The 22,899-nt window shown below is 32.9% G+C and overlaps 3 long non-coding RNA genes across 3 annotated transcripts; 2 read left to right on the forward strand and 1 right to left on the reverse strand.

The window, feature by feature from the left end:
* The first annotated feature begins 380 nt into the window (after positions 1–380).
* On the forward strand, positions 381–22,233 carry LOC111420408 (uncharacterized). The gene is made up of 3 exons (XR_002707085.2): positions 381–643; positions 11,703–11,868; positions 21,205–22,233. It is a non-coding gene; the product is annotated as an uncharacterized lncRNA (long non-coding RNA).
* LOC139430958 (uncharacterized) lies at positions 14,942–15,170 on the reverse strand. The gene is made up of 2 exons (XR_011641314.1): positions 15,114–15,170; positions 14,942–15,015 (listed from the first exon to the last, which is right to left on the reverse strand). It is a non-coding gene; the product is annotated as an uncharacterized lncRNA (long non-coding RNA).
* LOC139430923 (uncharacterized) lies at positions 15,682–16,116 on the forward strand. Its single transcript, XR_011641280.1, has 2 exons — positions 15,682–15,944; positions 16,043–16,116. It is a non-coding gene; the product is annotated as an uncharacterized lncRNA (long non-coding RNA).
* Positions 22,234–22,899: the final 666 nt, after the last annotated feature.

The following is a 22,899-nucleotide window of genomic DNA, read 5'->3' on the forward strand; positions in this document are numbered from 1 at the left end:
TGAATGAAAGGAATTCACTGTTGCTCCGTGTCCTATTAGTAACGGACCACCTGTATAATATGAAATAAAATTATTCATTTATAGAAATATAAAATGTTTATAATACATGTTAATATTTATACTAATATTAATATTAATACTTTTGCCCGATGATGCATGCCTGTTGTAGGTAAGCTCAGAAGCATCAAGTGTTAATTGAATTAATCTTAAATTACTAAAACATCTTCGGAATTAAATATTGGTAATAACAGATAAATTAAAACATAAAAATATTAAATCTGTGTCTAAAAACGTAGAATAGTTTAAATAGTGCCATCTATTGAGAGGAAACCTGACTATATATGCCATCTGGTGGCGTCAGTGACGTATGAGCTCTTTCATTTACCTCACCTTGAACGCACATGGCGTGCCGATGCCATTCCGCTTTATATGCAAGGAAGACTATTTTTCGGAGAAGCATTTTTGTTTGGTGTTAGCAGTTTTTTCAAAAACAACGTTGTGGAAATGTCGAAATATTGGATAGGGAATCTTTCTTGCAATGTTTACGTGAAAACTTCCATCAATTATCCAGGAATAAACACAAAAGAGACAGACTTTCAATTCTGCATTTCGAATATGAGGAAGATGTTTTGATAACGTGAAGGTAAGAATTTTTATACAAAATTTTTAGTTATCAAAATAAAATTAACAACAAAAAAAATAATCAAAAAGAACTTTTCAATTATTTTTTTCTTTATGAATTAAAAACAATCGCGTTTTCTTTGGATTTAGTTAGTAATAAATATTCTTAAATATTATGCTGATTTTGGCAAGAGTTGGCGTTAATACATTTAACAGTTTAGATTGTTTAGAAAACAAACATATTTTTTATAAAGTGGTTTATATCTGATTCTGGAAGAGTGTTACTTTGCAATGATCCTGCATGATATCTTTGTTGGGTGACTACCTCTGCGATAGGTCTCAAAGGGTAAGGATCGGTGATGGTTTGTCTCACACAATTAGAGTTTTGAATGGTGTACCACAGGGTTCGGTGTTGGGGCCTCTCTTGTTCTCTTTGTACACTTTGCGGTTTAGTAGTCGGATACAATATTGTAAAGTCAATATGTATGCTGATGATATACAGTGTTATCTGTCCTTTCATGAAAATGATAAGAATCTAGCACAGATACGTATTAATGAGGACCTGTCTACTATATTTAATATTGCGACGTTTCTTAAACTAAAGATTAATCCTGATAAGTCTGCGTGTGTATGTTTCGGGAGAGGGAGAGGGGTCACAGGGCTGAACTTGGATCTTGATATTCATATAAATGGTACAAGAATCAATGTTGTTAAGGAAGCAAAATGCCTGGGTTTAACAATAGATAACACCTTCAGATTTAAAGCTCAAATTAATATTTACATGAGAAGGTCGTATTCATGTTTAAGAAAACTTTATCCTCGCCGATCCGTTCTTTCGATAAAATTAAAAAAACAGTTATGTGATTCTCTTGTGCTGTCTCACTTCAACTTTATGGCGCCTGTGTATCATCCCGCTATAGATGTGCTTACATCGAATCGCATACAAAAGGTTCAAAATAGTTGCCTTAGGTTCATTTTTGGAATCCGGAAGTATGACAGAGTCTCACACAAACTGAAAGATGTTGGGTGGCACAGAATGGATATCCGCCGGGAGTTGCACAGTTTGGTTTTGTTTCATAAAATCGTCACAACACATATTCCGACATACTTGTATGAGAGGATTACTTTTAAAAGGGCTAACAATGCTCTACAAATGAGATTAAAATATGGCATATATCCACCAAAATACAGAACCTCTTTGTTTCACAGGTCTTTTACGTATCACATATATAAGTCATATGGAACGCTACCGCCTATGATCAAAAAACTAAATATCATTAATTTCAAAAAAACACTATATAAAAATAAATTTTTGGAGCAATGTGCAGCCTTGTCATAGTTATTCATTTGAATGCATTTTTTTTAACGTTCAGAGCAGGAGAGGGAGGAATATTCAAGAAATTATATTGTCGTTGTCGAGGGACGCGTGTAGTATAATATTAAGTTTATGTATGTGGTAAGGTTGGTTGAACAGATTTTATCTGGAACCCGCCTATTGCACAATGCCATTTTTTTTCTTTTCTTTTTTTGTTGTGTTAGGTACTAAGTTTTTTGGTCTCTTGTTGTTTAAACATTCTTGTTTAGAATATATCTACACTATAAATACAATTTTTGTTATTATTATATATATTTTTTCTTTTGTTGTATACAATGGTATGTGGAATAAAGACATTTATTATTATTATTATTATTATACTGTGATCCTGAGAGTGGAGTCATAGGACTATAATATTATTTAATGATTTTCTTTCCATTTTATGTTTGATGTAAATAATATTCGTTTTCGCACTTTAAATGGATTTTTTATTTTTATTATTTCTTTACCGGTTTTGCCATTTGTTATAGCAACATCAGGAGAATACATCAATGGTTATAAAAGCATCTTACTAAAGAAGTTACTGGGCATTTCCTTTTGTATTTACACTTTTAAATTACACTGAGAATTTTGTAAAATTATGATTAGAGAGGATTAACACAAAAGGAAATGCCCAGTAACTTCTTTAGTAAGATGCTTTTGTAACCATTGACGTATTTTCCTGATGATGCTATAACAAATGGCGAAACCGGTAGAGAAATGATAAAAATAAAAAATCCATTTAAAGTGCGAAAACGAATTCTTTTTACATAAGGCTATAAGACATTTGGCGTCCAACAGTTTTTTTTTTCAATTTTATTTTGTGACCTTTGTAATTTTTGATTTTTTGTTGTTGCTAAGAAACAATACATTTGGAGCCCAACGTGGGGCGAAGCTTAAGCAAAGCTTAATAAAGCAAGGTAAAGCAAAGTAAAGACCATTAAAAATTAAATTAAATTGAAAAATTAACAAACATGTCTGAAAAACAAGGAAGAGGAAGCACATTAGCAAGAGAAAATAACGAGGAAAGAGAAGCCAGTATAAGTCAAACTAGAAGTGAAAGTAGAATCATAGCAAAAGAGGTCACTAGAGTGGAGAAAGGGAAGAGTAAGGGAAGGGAAGTAATTAAACCAGTACCAATAGAAAAACAAAGTAGTTCAGGGGATGATAAAGGAAAAAGTGAAGAAGGAAATGTTATGAAAATGTTGCGACAATTAATGGAAGAAAATCAAGAAATCAGAAGAAAAATTAGAGAAGAATCAAAACTTCAAAAATAAACATCAAAAATTAGAAATTAAAAATTTGTTTGAAGAAAATCAAAAGAAAACAGCAGAAAATATTAAGAAAATAGAAGAAAAATTAGAAGAGAATCAACTGAGAATAAATGAGAGTTTTATTCTAATATATGTGAACATCAAAAAGAATTCAACACAAACATGACCAATTTGATAGCAATGACAAAAAATTAGAAGACTTAGAAGAAAAACAAATTAATATAGAAAAGGAAATAGTATTGATATGTATAACAATGAAACATAATTCAGAGATAATTGGGAAGATTGAATCACATGTAGTGGAGTTAGAAGATAATACCAAGAAAGAAAACCAGAAAATAAAAGAAGTAATTGAAGAATGGAATCAGGAGCGAAATCATGAATTTGAACGAAAGAAAGAGATCGAAAATTTTAAGAAACAAGGATGGTAATGTTTCCAAAATTTATTGTTTCTTAGCAACAACAACAAAAAAATACAAACGTCACTTAACACTTTGCTGACTGGCAATTTTACACAGAAACTATGTCATGTTACTGGCTATTTCTTTGTAATTGAATATGAAAGTAAATAAACTCCAATAAATTTTATTTATACTAAATGAAATGAAATTAAACTTTGGACATTTTTTATATAAATTTTAATAATTTTTTTTGGTATGATAAACTGTATGGTACGTGTAATACCTACGTGTAATGGTACACAACAGGTTTTGCAGATATAAGTATGAGAAGAACTGCCAGGTGCTGTGCTGCATTCATTTGAATCTACAGAAAATTTGCCAAATACTGATCTACATGGTCGACTCCTTTCATATGTTTATTGTATTGTAGTATGTACGAAGGTTTCACTTTATCATTTGTATAACTTTTATTCCGCTTTTCAGTTGATATAGACGCATCATGAATAGTTGATATCATGCGCACCAACCTTTTATCTTTCCATGTGAGAAGAAGAATGGGTCCTTTCCGTACAAAAGTCATTTGCCCTCTCTAAAGATTCTTGGACTTTTCTATTAGTACCTTTGGCAAGCCATGGTTCTCTTGTATGGTACCACATACAAGTATTTTGTTTTCTAATAATATCAGCTGTAGAAACGTCGTTGTAGTAATTATCTTGATATACATGATGCCAATAACCAAAATACTGCTGCAAGACTGATAATATAGTTTGTTAGTATGTAGTTTTTGTCCTCCATCCGAATAAATCTAAGAAAAATAATTGCAGAATCGAAAACCTTAACCTCTCATATAATTTAAAAACTCATTTTCACTGTAGAAAGCGCCTTCAATAAGTACTTTCTTTAAGTCTTTTTTAAAAATAGTTGTAGGCTTTTGTAACCATTGCTTGGGAAAAGCATTTAACAAATGACGGTGACCGTATCTTGTCATAGTTGTTTTCATACGGCAGTACGGTATGGCGACTTGTGTACTATTTCTTAAATTTATCTGAGTGTCCTCTTTATCTGAGAATTCTATTTTAGCCTTGCAAAGTTGTTGGTAGATGTACACGGATGGAAGTGAGTACATTATATTTTTTAAATAGGGGCTTACAGTGAGTTCTTGGATGCGCCTGTTCAATTATTCTTAGCGCCTTTTTCTGCAGTATGAAAACAGGCATAGTCCGAACAAGGCGTAGTCCGTAGCTCATCTTGCTATGGAAAAAAGCAAAGTAAGCGGTTCTAGCAGCAGAGGCGTTTACTATTTGGCGAATTCTTAAAATAACGTAAATGGCAGATGACAGTTGTTTCACCAATATGTCGCTATGATCTTTCCAAGTGAGTCTACTGTCCAAGTTGATACCTAATAGTCGGACGGTGGCCGTCTTTTGCTCAGTGTTACGATTAGTAGTCAAAGTGATTACTTCGGTTTTGTTATCATTTAAGGTCAAACCGTTGTTACTGAACCATTCAGCAGCCTCTTTCAGAGCACAAGCTACAGCTGTTCTGACCGGTACTCAACTCTCTATCAAAGTTGTATCATCTGCATAGAGTATGGCTTCAGATGAAATATTTTCAGGTAGATCATTGATATGTAAATAGAAGATTAGTGGCCCCACCGGCGATCCCTCCGGTACTCCGTTTATCACAGGTAAACAAGAACTCATTTCACCGTTGAGGCTGACCGCCTGACTCCTATCTGTTAGGTATGAAGCAATCAGTTTCAGTGGTCTTGCACGTATACCATATTTTTCCAGCGTGGCAATAAGAAGAGTATGTTGAATGGAATCAAAAGCTTTTGTTAGATCACATAGGATCGCTGTTGTTTCATCTCCATTTTCCATAGCTTCCCAAACATTATTAAGGAGAGCCTCCACAGCATCAATTGTGCTCACACCTTTTCTGAATCCAAACTATTTGCTGCTGAATAGCTTATACTTTTCGAGATAACATGTTAATCTGTCTAGTAGTGTCTTCTCAAACACTTTTGAAAATATTGGTGATATGGATATCGGTCTATAATTAGAGCAATTTGACGGTTCTCTTTTTTTATAGATTGGTGTTACCCTTGCAATCTTCATTACTCGTGGTACAACAGCTTCTTCATAGCACGAATTTATTATATTAGCTAAAGGAGCAGATATTTGGTCGACACTCTACAGGTGTCCCAATTTCGATGTCCGCATAGGCTATCTCCGAAACTAAAAGAGATAGAAAAAAAGTAGCTTACATGTCATGATCTCGTTTTTCGAGAAAATGTTAATGCCGAAAACTCCGAACAGCTATCGTCTTTTGTTTTCGCCCTATCGGCAAAAACTGAAAATTCTGCGAAAACGACAATCGCGAATATCTCACTTATTATCAAAGATGGAGTATTATAAATAAAACATTATATGGGCAACTTTTCACGAAGAATTCAGTGGCGTAGGTAAAATTTTTTTCCCATCTTTTATTTTCGAAATTTTAGACGTAACTTTATTTTTTTAAATGGAAACCATAGTTGGCTAGGAGCTAAAATAATTTGTTATTTTCTTCTGATAGCAAATATATATAGTTTGTGGGGTATATTTCTTATAGTTATTGAATAATTAACAAAAATTCATTTTATTCTATCTAAAACTATTGTATGTATTTAAAAGTTAATGTTGTTATGGTGATAACCATACCATGATGGAAAACATTGTTTCCTATTTTTGCCAAAGTTTGTAGTAGTATTTAAAAATTCACTAACAATTCTGGCATTATGTGCTGGTGCTCCGTCATATTGAAAATATATCATTTGAGACATATTTAATGGCAAATTGTCGACCAAAGGCTCAATGTGCTGCCTTAATATATTGAGGTATTTACCGAGTTTAAGTTTGTATGGTAGATAATATATGCCAAATATCTATTATCTAAAAGCGCACACCATACATTGAACCCCAATCTTCTTTGAACACTCAGAGACTTCATCGGTATGATGACGGTATGATGGTCCAGATGACATTTTGAACAAACATCAGATTATTTAATTTTTCTAAATATCATCTACAAAATTCTAATCTTAGATCGACATCTCGGGCACGTAAATAATGAGTAAGCCCCGCTTTGTATGGTTTATATTTATTTTTCTTTCATATTCAGGAGCAGCGGCTGTTGGGTCAGACGTCTTGTTCAATTTCTCTGCAAGATGTTGAAGGATTTATCGCAAGTGAAGCCAACACATTGACTTCATCCTCTTGCAGGTCATTTTGGTATGTTTTTGCACGTGGTTTGGGGAAGGACCAAAAATCTATTAAATTTTCTGCTAATTGGCTGAAGGTTCTTACGTGCGGTTGTCTTCTTTCCGGATACCTTGTGAAATATAATTCCGCGGCTAACGTGGCATTCTTATCTGATAACATATAGCATTCCATCATGTTACATTTTTCATAATTTTCGAAATTCATTGTAAAGTTTTATTCAGTTTTGTTATACTTTGACACTTAACATGCTGGTGCTTCGTACCAGCACATAATGCCAGAGTTGTCGAATTTTTAAATACAAACTTTGGCAATTATTTAATACATTATGTTCCATCATAGTATGTATGGTTATCACCATGGCAACATTAACTTTTAAATACATACATTGGTTTTAGATAGAACAAAATGAATTTTTGTTAATTATTCAATAACTACAAGAAATAAACCCCACAAACTATATATATTTGTTATCAGGAGAAAATACCAAATTATTTTAGCTCATAGCCAACTATGGTTTCCATTTAAAAAAATAAAGTTACGTCTAAAATCTCGAAAATAAAAGTTGGGAAAAAATTCTACCTACGCCACTGAATTCTCCATCTTTGATAATAAGTGAGATATTCGCGATTGTCGTTTTCGAAGAATTTTCAGTTTTTGTCGATAGAGCGAAAACTAAAGACGATAGCTGTTCGGAGTTTTCGGCATTAGCATTTTCTCGAAAAACGAGATCATGACATGTAAGCAACTTTTTTTCTATCTCTTTTAGTTTCGGAGATAGCCTATGCGGACATCGAAATTGGGACACCCTGTACTTTAGAATTTTAGTGTTTAGGAAGTGTATGTCCATTGAACTTTTGCATTTCAAATGTAATATGGTTTCTTTAATTTCATTTGGAGTTACGGGTGTGAGGAACACGGAATGACTCTGAGATTTTATTTTAGTAGCACCTGAAGCTCCAACGTTACATACATTGTTGCCGATGCTTGCGAAAAATTTGTTAAGCTCATCCTTCGATGGTTGATTATGCGTTGTCCTCTTATTCCTTTGAATTTCATTGCTTCATCAAGTCATAATTGCTGTTTCGGTACATACATAGATTGAATTTTTGGAATAGGGTAATCCAATTGGTTTGGGAAACAACCAAATGAAAAAAGTCGTTATCAAAAAATAAATCCGTTACTTCGGATGATCGGTGATAATCGGTGTATCACTTTATTCTACAGTTACACCCGAAATATTTGAATAATCCTCCAAAGAAGGTGTATCGGATCCTATCAGATTTTATAACATTTTTTTTTGTCGTTTTGGTGGTATAATGTCAGATTCATCACTTTCGGAATCACTACAATTTATTTCGAAATCACTCGGACAATCAGATAAACTGTCTGCGTATATATTCATTGAAAAGTTCTTCGCCGATACGTTCCGTCATGGTTGAAATTTTTGGAATTATACTAAAATTGTGATAAAAACCTAAACACCAAGAAAAGTAACTTTTTTGTTATAAAGCGGACACGATTAAACACGATACACCAAGTTTTTGCAATATTCTCTATCGTCCTGGGTGTCATAAATTGAAATAGATAATGCAAGTGCAATGACTGATGTGAAGTTATCCATAAAGTCCAGCCATAAACTTAAAACATTAATAATTCCGTAACCAATACGATTTGGGCCACCAAATTTCATACACAAGTCACTCTTACCCTCAAGAACAGCTTACAACCCCCATTTGGTAAAACTTGACTTGGGGGGTGAGTTTGACCCCGATGGGTCTTCTGAAATTGATGAAATTTTAGAACGATTTAGAGAGTGCTTTTAGCGATTTAAATCGACCGTCAAAACACCGTAACCCTTAACTGAATTTGATATATACAGGGTGATTCAAAAAACCGCTGACAGATTTCTAGGACAGGTAATACATCAAAAAATAAGATGAAAAGTCTTAATATATATGGGCTTGCAAATACCACCTTAACAAGATATAAGGATGTCAAAGTTTCTTTAAAATTAAACATTATCTGCAATAAAAAATCATTTTTTAAAAATATTTTCAACGCTATTGCTAATTTTGTCAAACGGGAAGTATTTCGGTGTAAATTGATCAATTATTTATCAATTGGTCTCTTACAAAACTTTGATTAAAGCAACAATTTTTGATTGGATTAACAAATTTTCTACAAACGTGTTCTTAAAAACTATTGCTTTGATCAAGGTTTTGTAAGAGACCAATTGATAGATAATTGATGACTTTACACGAAAATACTGCCCGTTTGACAAAATTAGTAATGGCTTAGACAATATTTTAAAGAAAGGTCTTTTTATTGCAGATAATGTTTAATTTTAAAGAAATTTTGACCCGCTATATCTCGTTATGGAGGCATTTGCGACCCCATGTATATTAAGACTATTCATCTTAATTTTTCATGTATTATCTACTCTAGAAGTCTGTCGGCGGTTTTTTGAATCACCCTGTATAAGTGAATTTCATGAAACTTTAGAATGATTTGGAAGCTGGGTTTTTGATAGAAAAAAACTTTTGATGGAGACAGAAATTGATTATACCAATTGTCTGTATTGTATATAACAAAATTATAAAAAAACGTTACGTTCATAGATTCGAAGTTTTTGCAGTGAGGAATTGTGGATATTTCTTTTCCTTTAGGATTTAAGGAAAGAATTAAGCGGAACAGGAAATATTTTCCGTTGCTTTTCCGTTTTGATTGTTCACAAAAGATGAGAACAAAATGTGTATTGGCATTTTTTGTATTTAGCGGGTACCACACTTTACCATCTGAGCGCGATTATTGGTCAGACGACGACGACGAAAAATGCCTATCTTCAAGTAAAGTCTTACAAACATTTTCAGAATAATGTCGACAAATCGTTTAAGATTAGACCGTTGTTAGATATAGTAAATGCAAGTTTTCAAAATTATAGTATTTCTTAAGAAAATCTGTCCATAAATGAAAAACTCACCCTGTATACCATCGAGAAAAACCTTGAAAAATTTTAGAATGTGAGTTGCGCGGCGGGGTTTCACGGTAAATACAAAGTCATCAGAAATGTGCTGTAGATGCATCTATTCGGTTGAATTCTATAGGAAAAATGTTGGAGGTCGGTTGAGAACACGCTTCAGATTTACCGGTGCAGATTATAAAAGTTGTAACTAGTCAGTTAACAAACAATGTTTATGCCTTCCTTAGAATGAATTCGTTATGAAATCAATGGAGTTGAAAATGAACGAGAAGCGATACGCAATCGCTTTTCAGTCCAGCTTTTATTTTAAAAACGTAGTAGACAGCTCCTTGACTACGACAAATTTGGAGGTGAAGTGAAGTTTTTTTGAAACTATTCATTGCACACGCACACTTAGAAAAAAATTAATAAAAATTATTATCCCAAATTTGATTTGAATACGTCTCTGGTAACCTACTTGACTTTGAGAACGAATAGATGCGTCTACTGCACATTTCTGATGACCTAGTATAGCGGTTACGGTTGCTATTTATTTATTAAAGTCGTGAGTGTATTTGAAGGAATCATATTTTCCGCTACAAGTTTTTTCTGCATGCCACGGTGGACATCCTTTAACATGTTAATTGTCAGAGACACTTAAAGCCTTTCGCTTAGACATCACGAAAATAAATTACAGTAAAAGTTTTATCTCTACAAACGCTGCCGCGCTAATCAGGTGCTGATGCAGAAACACAAAATGACGTTTACACAGAGTTGCTCTTATTGTTAGTAAGACAAAGACGCCAGACTCCATATACATAATAAACAAACTGGAAAATTGTAGTTCGTTATATAGAAATGTTTTCGTTATGTAGAAACGTTTTTATTAAGAAATTTGTTGGGTCTTTAAAAACAATTCGTTATAGAGTAAATTTGCTATGTAAATTCGTTATGTAGAGTGCACTGTATTTATTGGTTATTCTTTCCTACATAAATAATGAAGTTGCATTTTTTCAATATTTATAAATTGCTCTTCCAATATTTTTTAAATCCGACATATTATTTTTAGTTTGATTTTTTAATAAAAATTGTATTTCACATTTGTTTTTCTTATTTCTTATTGAAACCGAAGCATTTATATACTGTATGTATGTTTTATCGCATCCTAGGGAAATTTTTATAAATAGTTTTTGTCTGATATTTGTTTGCGGTATCAATAATTTAACTGATTTACAATGTATTTAAGTGGAAATTTAGAGTTTAACTCAAGAGTTTTATGTAATTCATCTGTCGATGATTTAATTGTCTACAGTTGTGACAGATAATACAAAATATTATATTTTTGAAACTTTCTTATTTTCGGAACTAAACTGTGTAACTTTGTTAAAAATTTGTAATAATTGATTCAAATATTACTGGGCTTCATAATCACAGAAAAAAAATAATGCTAATAAACGATAATGCTACTTTATCTGGTGGTTCCCCTGATATCAAGTCTACAGTAGCTTGAATTGTATGTCCTTCTAAATCTATCATTCTGATGGATAAACAAATACAACAGTGTATTAATTAATTATCGTACCAGACGTCATCATTGCAGGTATACAACCAATATCACAGTATTGGTATTGCAATCCGCAAATCGCGTACAAAGTGTATATGCTGTGATATTGGTTGCATACTTTCAATGATGACGTCGCGTACGATGATTAATTAACACACTATACATTGAGGACATTTACTTCGGATTAGTTACAGTAATACATTTCTACATGTATAAGATGGAAGATATATTTTTTATCTAAAATAATTTTCTTTTGTGTATTTTAGGTGGCGTCCCATCCGCAAAAAGTGTAGATACTTCAGATTTGTCTCAGTTGCGTACTGGTTAACCTTGCACTGAAATCATAAGCATCCCAAGAATGATATTTTTGATTAATAGCAACTATGGGTTTCCTTTCGTCCCCTTTTCGAAGACAATTCCTCAGTTTAACAGGTAATAGTTTAACTTTTAGGTAATAGTTTATTATTGCAACTCACTGTTGGTAGTTGTGTTAAAACAAAAAAATTAATACTATTGTAAGTAGAAAATTAATCAAGTTTTAATTAACTAGTAATTTTCTTTTTACTTAAAGTAGATCACAACTCTGTCGCAAAAAAAAATCTATTAAATGTATAGAATTATGAATATAATGTGGAACATTCTCTCTTGATAACCCAAAGGTTTCAACCCTTCGAAAAGAGGAATATGCTTCATAAATTTATTCTTGCAATACTTCGATGTTTTATGGCTTATTTTTATTGACAACATTTTTTGTTACATGAGCCCATAGAAGTATATTCAAGAGTATATAAAGGAAAACTTACTCAATTGTCTATAAATGGTACTCCTAAATGCTATTCATTCATACGTCCAAAATGCGGAGGAGTTCCATCTTGTCGAAACCATATTTGTTCAGCCTGTAAATTAGGATTTTGATTGTTTTGGAACAATCATTTACGATTTATCAGTGTAAAGCTCATTGATTTAGAGATAAATTTCCTATCCGGCTGCTATTCATTAAAAATATCCATTACTTGTTCAAAATAATGTGTTTGGGTAAGCATCATGATGCCCAAAAATGTTCAATAGCACTTTTTACATATGTTGTCAAGATCATTTCTTAAGATAAAATAACAGAATAACGGCGGAAGTGTTATAAAGGAGCTGGTGAATTTAAGTAAGGTAAGGTAGTTAATAGACTTCACATTACATTAGTGCTATTAGGGGCAGTATATCCTACCCCTTGCTAACAGGCCCGTGAAAGTATGAACTAAGTAATGGAAAATTTTCTACAGCATTCATGCCTGAGATCTAGTCTCTGATCTAATCAAAATAATTTTATGTTTTTATTAATAATCTAAATACTTCTATAATCTAAGAAATGTATCATCTTCAATATCTTCACTCAAAATCAAAATATAATCTCAATAAATCTCCTATCTCTTTTAAAGATTTATAAATAATTCTTTTAAATGTGGAATTTATTGTGTGGCAGAAGTGACAAATTTGTTGCCACTCCAAGTCTTTTGATAATTCTTGACAGTTATTGTACTGACTTAACAGACTTACAGCATGAGAGATGTCTGAGCGCGTCATTACAGCTAAATACATTAGGCTTCCTATAAGTTCCTGGTAAAGAATCTTTCGATCACAAGTCTCACCCTCGATTTTACTCAAACTAACACTACTGTCAAGTGGAGTACTAATAATTTTACTGTGTATCATACCAAAACGCTTTAATAAATTATCTGTATACATTTCTTGGTCTATAGCTATGCAATTATTAATATGATCCCGCCTGATTCTAACCCCTAAACACAAGATTCCACTTTAAATTTAGAATTTAAGTGGCTTTCAAGAAAATTAATTTCCTTTAAATCAGCTGAAAAAAAAAAAGAATCGTCAACACAAACATCCACTATTGTTAAAAGATTATCCTTATTTTTCTTAGCATACAAACATGGTTCATATTTCGATTTTGTATAGCCAATAGCTAATAAAACTTCAACTTTTTCATTCCAGGCACGGCTAGATTGTTTTAACCCATATACAGGGTGTCCCGTTAAGCGTACGGAGCGGCTGTATCTCGACAACGGTAAGGCCTACAGGTTTGGGAAAAAAATCCTTATAAGCAAAGTGGGCAAGACAAATAGCTGGAAATTATTTTGAAGTTCGTAATTCGACCCCTAGGGGGCGTAACTGCCATAGAGAAACATAAAATTCCCGCTATCTCAAAAAGTTAGACGATGAGCTATAACTTTGACAACATCATTTAGTAGCTTCGATAATACCGCATCGCTTTTGTTTTGCGATATTTCTCATATCTGTCATAATAAGGGAGGGGGAGGCCAATGCGTTTTTAAATGTTTACATTTTAATATCTCCTGGACCGTTCATCCGATTTGAATATTTTTGGTCTTGTTTGAAAGAGCATTACATGCTCTTTTAAAAGATATTCAGTAAGACCGCTTGGTTTAATACAAATAAGCTAGAAGGCGTTACCTGCAGCGGTTACATATTTTTGTGATTTTTGAAAAAAAGTTAAATGGAACGGTACTGTTTTCTTCACAGACCCTTAATCACTATAAAATTTGCTAAATAATAGTGAAAACCGCATCTCGATATCTCCATCCATTCTTTGAAATCCATTCTTTGAGAAAAATGTCTTTCTTTGTCGTAATTGTATTGCACATTTTTGCCATGCAGTTGCATCGTATTCGAAACATTGAAAATGTTACCATTTAAAACAGTTACCATGGTTATGTGATTTGTTTTTATCGATGAGGTAACTGGATCCGATTGATGGCACTCGAGTTTTTAACATTTTCTTCTATAATTCGAGAACGGGTGGCGATATCGAGATGCGGTTTTCACTAAAATTTTGCAAATTTTAAGGTGACTAAGAATCTGTGAAGTAAATAGTATCGTTCCATTTAACTTTTCTTAAAAAATCACAAAAATATGCAATCGCTGCAGATAACGCCCTCTAGCTTATTTGTTTTAAAGCAAACGATCTTATTGAAAATATCTTTAAAAAGAGCATAAAATGCTCTTTCAAACAACACCAAAAATATTCAAATCGGTTGAATGGGCCAGGAGATATTAAAATGTAAACATATGAAAACGCATTGGCCCCCCCTCCCTTATTGTGACAGATATGAGAAATGTCGCAAAACAAAAGCGATGCGGTATTATCCAAGCTATTAAATGATGTTGTCAAAATTATAGCTCATCGTCTAAGTTTCTGAGATAGCGGCAATTTTATGTTTCTCAATGGCAGTTACGCCCCCTAGCGGTCGAATTACGAACTTCAAAATAATTTCCAGCTATTTCTCTTGGTCACTTTGCTTATAAAGACTTTTTTCCCAAACCTCTAGGCCTTACCGTTGTCGAGATACAGCCGCTCCGTACGCTTAACGGGACACCTGTACAGCCTTTTTTAACTTGTAAACTTTATTTTCTATAATTTTTATTTGGTTATTTCTTTCCATCTCAAATTTAATGTAAATGCAATAAAACATGTGTGTATTTATAGATGGATTCTTTTAATTTTAGCTCTACCGGTTTCGATCAATACATTTAATCATCTTCAGGAGCAACCTAATGTAATATAAATAAAAATCATTTACTAAAATTAACAACATTCACAAATTTCTGTTACTATCGTTACATTATGAACAAAATAAAATGAAACTCACGTCAGTAAATATATTTTCAAAAGACATATTTGTTACTTAATTAGGCTGTTACCCTCTTACTCTTGATATTTTAACTCTTCTTTTCCTTGTTACCCAGTTATTCAGAAATATCCAATAAGCCTACCATGCAACAATATGCGCCATGCGTTTCTTTACTTTTGTTTTTGAGGTTATGTATTTGTAATGAAGTTAGTTGCTTTTATACATTTTAAATTTAAATTAATTTGTGAACAAAACCATTTAATTAATATTATCGTCATTGTTTAAAAAATTATCTAATTAGTATCAATGTTCAGTCACATTGTTGTGTCTTAAATGTTTGTGGTGTAATAAGGTTTGTCAAAGGTATAATATGTGGAAAATGGATTCTTTAGGAAAGGTGCCCTCGTTCACTTGTGAACGAGGATGTCCTATAAGGTTGCAATAGGAACATCGCAACACTTTGGGTCCCATGGCAACCAAAAATCCCTTCGTCACCCTAAAATCTACACCTTCCCACAAATTACACCACAAACATTTAAGACACAACAATGTGACTGAACATGATACTAATTAGATAATTTTTTAAACAATGACGATAATATTAATTAAATGGTTTTGTTCACAAATTAATTTAAATTTAAAATGTATAAAAGCAACTAACTTCATTACAAATACATAACCTCAAAAACAAAAGTAAAGAAACGCATGGCGCATATTGTTGCATGGTAGGCTTATTGGATATTTCTGAATAACTGGGTAACAAGGAAAAGAAGAGTTAAAATATCAAGAGTAAGAGGATAACAGCCTAATTAACTAACAAATATGTCTTTTGAAAATATATTTACTGACGTGAGTTTCATTTTATTTTGTTCATAATGTAACGATAGTAACAGAAATTTGTGAATGTTGTTAATTTTAGTAAATGATTTTTATTTATATTACATTAGGTTGCTCCTGAAGATGATTAAATGTATTGATCGAAACCGGTAGAGCTAAAATTAAAAGAATCCATCTATAAATACACACATGTTTTATTGCATTTACATTTATTTTCTGTTTCTTAAAACAAAACCCTCTGGCTGTTGCATGAAAACATTTTCCTTTAAAACCCCATTTAAAAAAGCTGTCGTAACGTCTATGTGTACAATCCTTAAATCTAACTTAACCCCTAAACTTATTAACAATCTAAAAGTTGAGTGTCGCACTATCGGTGCGAAGGTTTCAACATAGTCAACACCGTCTTTCTGAGTGTAACCTTTTGCCACTAGTCGAGCCCTGTATCTACTTTTATTGTCATTGTCACTTTTGATTTTGTACACCCACTTGCACATCCAGCCTCCGGTGAATCAACGAGCTCCCATGTTTCGTTTCGTTTTCGTTGAATGAGCCAATCTCTTCCAACATTGCCTGCTTCCACTCATGTCCATCTGGTCCTGACAGCGCCTCTGCCACTGTCTTTGGAAGATCCACAATACCTTGTGTTCCAGTGTTGTTACCAGCACCAAAGTATGTTATGTAATCATGAACTTGACCGTGAACCATGACATTTTCTATGATGGTTATGTCTCTGCTCAGAATAACAATGCCACTATCAGGATCATAAACACGATATCCCTTTGTGTTTTCCCCATACCCTACCAAAATCATCTTTTTTATCCAATTTTGTTCTCTTAGTTTTGGGAACGTGCACTATGGCTACACTACCAAATATTCTGAGATTACTTACATCTGATTTCCTTTGGAACCACATCTCAAATGGTGTCTTATTATCTAATCCATTATCTATTGATCTATTTCTGAGATAAATCGCTGTACTCACTGCTTCTGCCCATAATTGTTTCTTGAGATCAGCTTCAAAAAGTAAACATCTCCCCTTTTCTACTACAGTTCGGTTCATTCTCTCGATCATTCCATTCTGCTCCGGTGTATAGGCGTTTGTTGTATGATGCATTATTCCATAGTTCTTTAAAAAATTCTTAAAGTTATTTCCACAAAATTCTCCACCATTGTCTGTTCTCAAAATTTTTATTTTAGAATTTTTGATTTTCAGCTTCGTTCTTGAATTCAACAAATCTCTTCAAGACTTTATCATTTGTCTTTAAGAAATAAACAAAAACCATCCTGCTGCAATCATCTTTGAACAATACAAAATATTTTGATCCACCAATAGATGTTATTTCCATCGAACCACATACATCCGCATGAATCACGTCAAGTATTGAAGAAAGTCTAGTACTTTTATGTCGGAAAAGTAGTTTAGCTTGTTTGCCCTCGTAACATGTCACGCAATTTTCTATATCTGCTTTTATTCCTCCCTTACATATCAAACCTTCTCTCCGCTTCTTTCTCCATCATGGCTAAATTTGTTATTCAAATGGCCCAATCTACTTGTAACATTTTTAATGGTTAAACAACAGTAATTAGATTTCATAACGTTTAATCTGTATACATTATCCACCATATCAGATGTTGCAATTAGCTTTCCATTTCTATTAAAAATTTGACAGTTATCCTTATTAAATTTAACAGAATTACCATTTCTTATGAGTTGACTCACTGATAGTAAATTTGTTGTTAATTCTGGGATATACAAAGCTTCTTTTACCACTACTTCCTACCTTTTTTCTCCTACCGTCGTTAGCAACTGAACATCCCCAACACATGTTGCACGTATCTTAGTTTGATTGGCCACAATAATTTCTTGGATACTGTCTGGATTTTGCAAATTTTGTAACCATTTAGAATTCGTTGTTAAATGATTATTTGCACCCGAGTCAATGTACCATTCGTCTTTATTAAATGAGCCGCTTAAGAAAACTGCACTGAATGCGTTCACTTTTTGTTCTTTTTGCTTGACATCAGTTTTATTTGGACACTTATTTTTGAAATGATCAAATTGTTTGCAGCGATAACGTTGAATTTTTTCAATATTTGTCTTTCTGGTATTTCCACGTTTCGCTTGTACATTGAACTTATTTACGTACTTACTAGCAAAAGCACTACTCGAAGTAGTATCACCTTCCATGTCAATAAGTTTAGTTTTTATAGCATCTGCTGTTATTCCAATTCCCGAATGTTCAATAGCCATTATCATCGGTGCAAACCATTCCGGTAGACCCGCCAAGAGAAGGGAACCTATCCATTCTTCATCAATTTTGAAAACAGTGCGCCTTAATTTCTGCGACGTTTCAACAATCTGGTTTATGTAGCCGATATCAGCGTACGCAAAAGTCCTATTTTACGCACGAAACCGCTGTCATCGTATAATTTCTTCAATTTATCCCAAACTTCTTTAGCCGATTCTGCATTTTTAACATGTGGATATAAAGATGGGTCAATTGTTAGTTATTAATATAAATAATAACTAATATAAATTTATTTAATATAAATTAATTTTGCCTTAGCTTTTCCAATGATAGTTGTATTAGCTTCACTACCATCAATGCTTTTGTTTAAATTTTCCAACACAAATATATTTTCAACTGCGAAAGCCTATTCATCATAATTCTCGCGTCCTAAAAGCCTTGGCACGCTCGTTAAAGGGGTAGAACAGTGTAGCGGTCTAAAAAAATCGATTTTCTTTTTATTATTTATTTTAATAGGTACACATCTCAAGATTGTCTGTTTACATTTTTAGCAAGAAATTCGAAAAAATAACAAAGATACAGGGTATTATATCCTATCGCTACATTATAAAAATAATCCTAAACATACCATAACAGTCATAGGATACTACTCTAAGAAAATGCATATTTGCGTCAAGTCAGGATACTGTAAGGCATGTGCTTTGTGGAAAAATAAATCACATTTATTAGAGTATCAAATATTGCTGGAAGACCATGAGAAGGAATGTGACATTAATCATACGGGCTGATAATATGGAACCCGATGCAATGATAGAAATTTTTCAAGAGCTGAAGAATTGCATAAAAAGAAATATATAAATTATATTGGTGATGGCGATTCAAAAACGTATGGCCAAATAGTAAATCAGATTTCACCAGATATTGTAAAAAAGGAATGCGTAAATCACGTACAAAAACGTATGGGAACAAGATTACGAAATTGCAAAAAAACTGCAAAGTGCTTAGGAGATAAAGGTAAACTGCAAACCTTATAAAAGAGCTCACGACATATTATGGTTTAGCAATACGCAGAAATACAAATTCTGTAGAAAATATGCAGAAAAGTATTTGGGCAACTATCTTACATAAATACTCTACCGACGGAAAACCTCAACATGATAATTGTCCAATCGGTGCGGAGTCGTGGTGTTCGTGCCAGAAGGCTAACACAGCAAGAAATTTAAATAATTATAAACATAAACCTGCCATGTCCGCTGAATTTGCAGCAGCCATCCAGCCAATATATGAAGATCTGTGTAGAGATCTTTTAATCAGGTGTTTAGGTGCCTTTCATCAGAACAATAATGCAAGCTTAAATAATATTATTTGGAAGTTTGCACCAAAATCATCATTTAGCGGTGCAACAATTGTCAAAATTGCTGCAAATCTGGGCACAATATTATTCAATGATGGGCATGTCGCTCTGCTGGGTGTCTTAGATCAATTGCGAGTTGAGATTGGCCAAACTGTTTATGATTACTGCCATGATATTGATAAAGAGCGTGTGAAGAAAGCCGAACAACAGACGCGACGAAATATCTGTGAAGGTTGTATGCATCAAAATATAATTATGGACGTTGAGGAACTTCTATATGGTCCAGGGATTGCTAAATCTATTTTTCATTGCAAATTATACCTCATTTAAAAGTGAAACATTAAATACGTTTTTCTTTAAACACCTTTTTTCGACCTCGTTGACAGTTAATCAAAAAATCTAACCATTAAATTAATATGAAAAAAGTTTCATTTTGTGGAAAAACCGTTTGTCTTCAACTGTACGTAGCCGTTTTTCATTTGATCAAACAGATCTATACTTATTTCTTTTTTTTTGTATAACGAAATTTACAAAATTTTGCACAATACTTAATTCTTCAATAATTTCTTTATTTTTAAAATTTTTTGAATTTCCCTACGTACAGTTATAGGTAATTATATTTGCCATTACATCTTTCTTGGCTTCTCGGTTTTATATGAATCAGTCGACCAATTTGATGTCAACCAAGGACGCCATGATTTTTTTTTGAAGGCGTCCATTATGCGATATTGTATATCGAAGATTATAAGAGTTTTTTTTATTTTTCACTCTTCGACAATCATTTTTCATATGCAATATAACAGATATCTGTTATACCAAGTTGTTTTTCTTAAAAAAAAAACCCTTAAGTAGTTAACGGCCATTTTGCTTTTGTGAGATCAGCACGCACGAGACTTCGACACGATAGAAACGATTTTCTTTCACTTCCCGAACTACTGAGTACGGTGAACTTTGCGTTCTCAACAGCCTGGGCCCATAACCTGTTATTGATAACGTTAATTAACCTCTGTTAAATGTCAATTCACGGTTAAGCACATGGGAAATAATCTGCAAAAAAAAAACACGTGTTTTTGCTAGAAATATTTTTATTCTACTGATGCTTACACCCAAGGATAGGTGTCGCCACCAGGTCTATATGTGTGACATATTAAACTTTTGGTATACAGCGTGTCCCGTATCTTCCGCATCAGAGCATTATACGGTTGTAGAATACATTATTCTGAAGCGATCTTTCTAATAAATTTTTTTCGAAATGTTTATAATAACCGCACGGGAACTGTTTAACAACGACCAATAACGGACGACTTTGATTCCCCGAAAAAGTTTATTTCTCTTTCCGTGACGAATCTATTGGTGAGTACACGTGGGAAACGAGTTATCATCGGCGTAGCGGACCGGCCGAAGGAGGCACCGACTACCTGAGGCTGATTTGCGATCTGCTGATTGGACGAAAAACAGTTCGTTTAAACAGTTCCCGTGCGGTTATTATAAACATTTCGAAAAAATTGATGCGGAAGATACGGGACACGCTGTATATCCACAACACACGCACCGTGTAGAAATATTCACAATAATTATTTTTCTATCAACTATCAAGTGTCGAAAAATTATTGAATTACTACAATACTTATTGATTAATTAATTAATTACATGTTTCTTTTTGTTTCAGCTTATGTGCGAATTGCAGGGATTTAAGACGATCAATCATTGTGTAACCAAAATGAGCTGTGGGCCATTACGTTGATAGTAAATATTTTGTCTGATATTCAATGGAACTTCCTTCAATAGATCTATCAAATTAATTTCAAAAAATTCTGATCACGTGTTAATGCTGAATTGATGCTGAACGTGAGTTTCCACTGTCACATGTGGGTTATTATCAGACACAAAATTATATCCACAATATGCTGCTGAGATATCTAATATTTGTGATATGTAGTTAGGAACCAGTCTTTTCTGGCTGTGCTATGGATAGGTACACAAGTGTTCTACCAAGAATAATTGCTTGAGAGAGCTTGAATAATTCCTTGTGGAACGCATGTGTATGTGCAACCTTTATATTTTGGGATCTGCTTTTTTTGACACTTTGTTTTGTTAAAATCCCCAATGTACCTTCCTTTTAACTCTGCTTATTTTTCAGTGTACTGGATATTATCTAACTGTTTACAGAATTATTTTGTCCAGGTTTCTTTGTCACTATTACTAGACTTCTTATGTCATTTTTAAAAGTATGATCAAGAACCCAAATACTTATAATATGAGTTTCACACTTGTTATCACAGACTGAGACGTCTAAAGGCGTGTGGTTTATCATGTGACTACCAATGTTCATTATGTAAATTATGTTATAACGAATGAATTGAACTTATTAAACCCAACGCCTTAAATCTTAGAAATATTATGATCATATTATGCTTGTCTCATGATGCTCAGTTTCAACAATAGCTGTTCGAAAAGGACTCATTTTGGCTAAAGAGGTTGAGATGAGACCCTCACTACAACTACAAGATATGCGTAATTTTTGGTCATAAAATACACAGGCTGGTTCTCTACAAAAGGTGTTGAGCTTTGTTTCAAATAAAAGAACACGACACAAACAAGTTTATGACATTGTAATGACTGACTTTAGTTCAATAGTTTCAACGTATATGTAACTGTTCTTATATTAGAGCGCCTGTCAATAGATGGCATTAGTGTTTTTATTAATTTGAGGATATCCCAACACCCCCACTATCCGAACATTTAACAAACCTTCTTTCTTAGTCAATATGTTTTAATTAAAGCTATACTGAGGTGATGTAAATATTTTATTTTTATTGTTCTATACCGGGTTTCGGGCCCTGCCCATCGTCAATAGAAACCCTACAAAAATACTCAGAAAAGTTCTACAGAAAAAATTAAATTAACTTACGTCAAAAAATTTTTACAAAAGATAAACATACATTTACAACTAAACTGTAATGAACTAGAGTCACAATTAAAATAAGGTAAAGTCGTCGACTGAATGGTGACAAATTAAGATTGCGCTTTAACTATATAGGTCCCTGCAGTCTGTAACTAATTTAGTTTATCCTAAACAATCTTGAAAACGTGCATTAATAACTATTAGCAATCGATAGGCTGATTTTTTTTCATAATTTTAAAACTATTTTTAATCCAAAGAACAATTAAATAAAAATGAAAAGTTAAATTTTGTCAATAATTGATTCAGTTACCTCCTACATTCGTATATGAACATGTATGTACCAGATTCATTGCAATTAAAACTTTTGTTTATAAGATAATTATGAAAAACCATTGTTGCTAATACGTACACAACATGGCCGTCCTCTACATTTTTATTAATATAGCATACGTGTCATAG

Source organism: Onthophagus taurus, chromosome 8 (genome assembly GCF_036711975.1).
Source record: "Onthophagus taurus isolate NC chromosome 8, IU_Otau_3.0, whole genome shotgun sequence".
In the NCBI taxonomy this organism is placed as follows: Eukaryota; Metazoa; Arthropoda; class Insecta; order Coleoptera; family Scarabaeidae; genus Onthophagus; species Onthophagus taurus.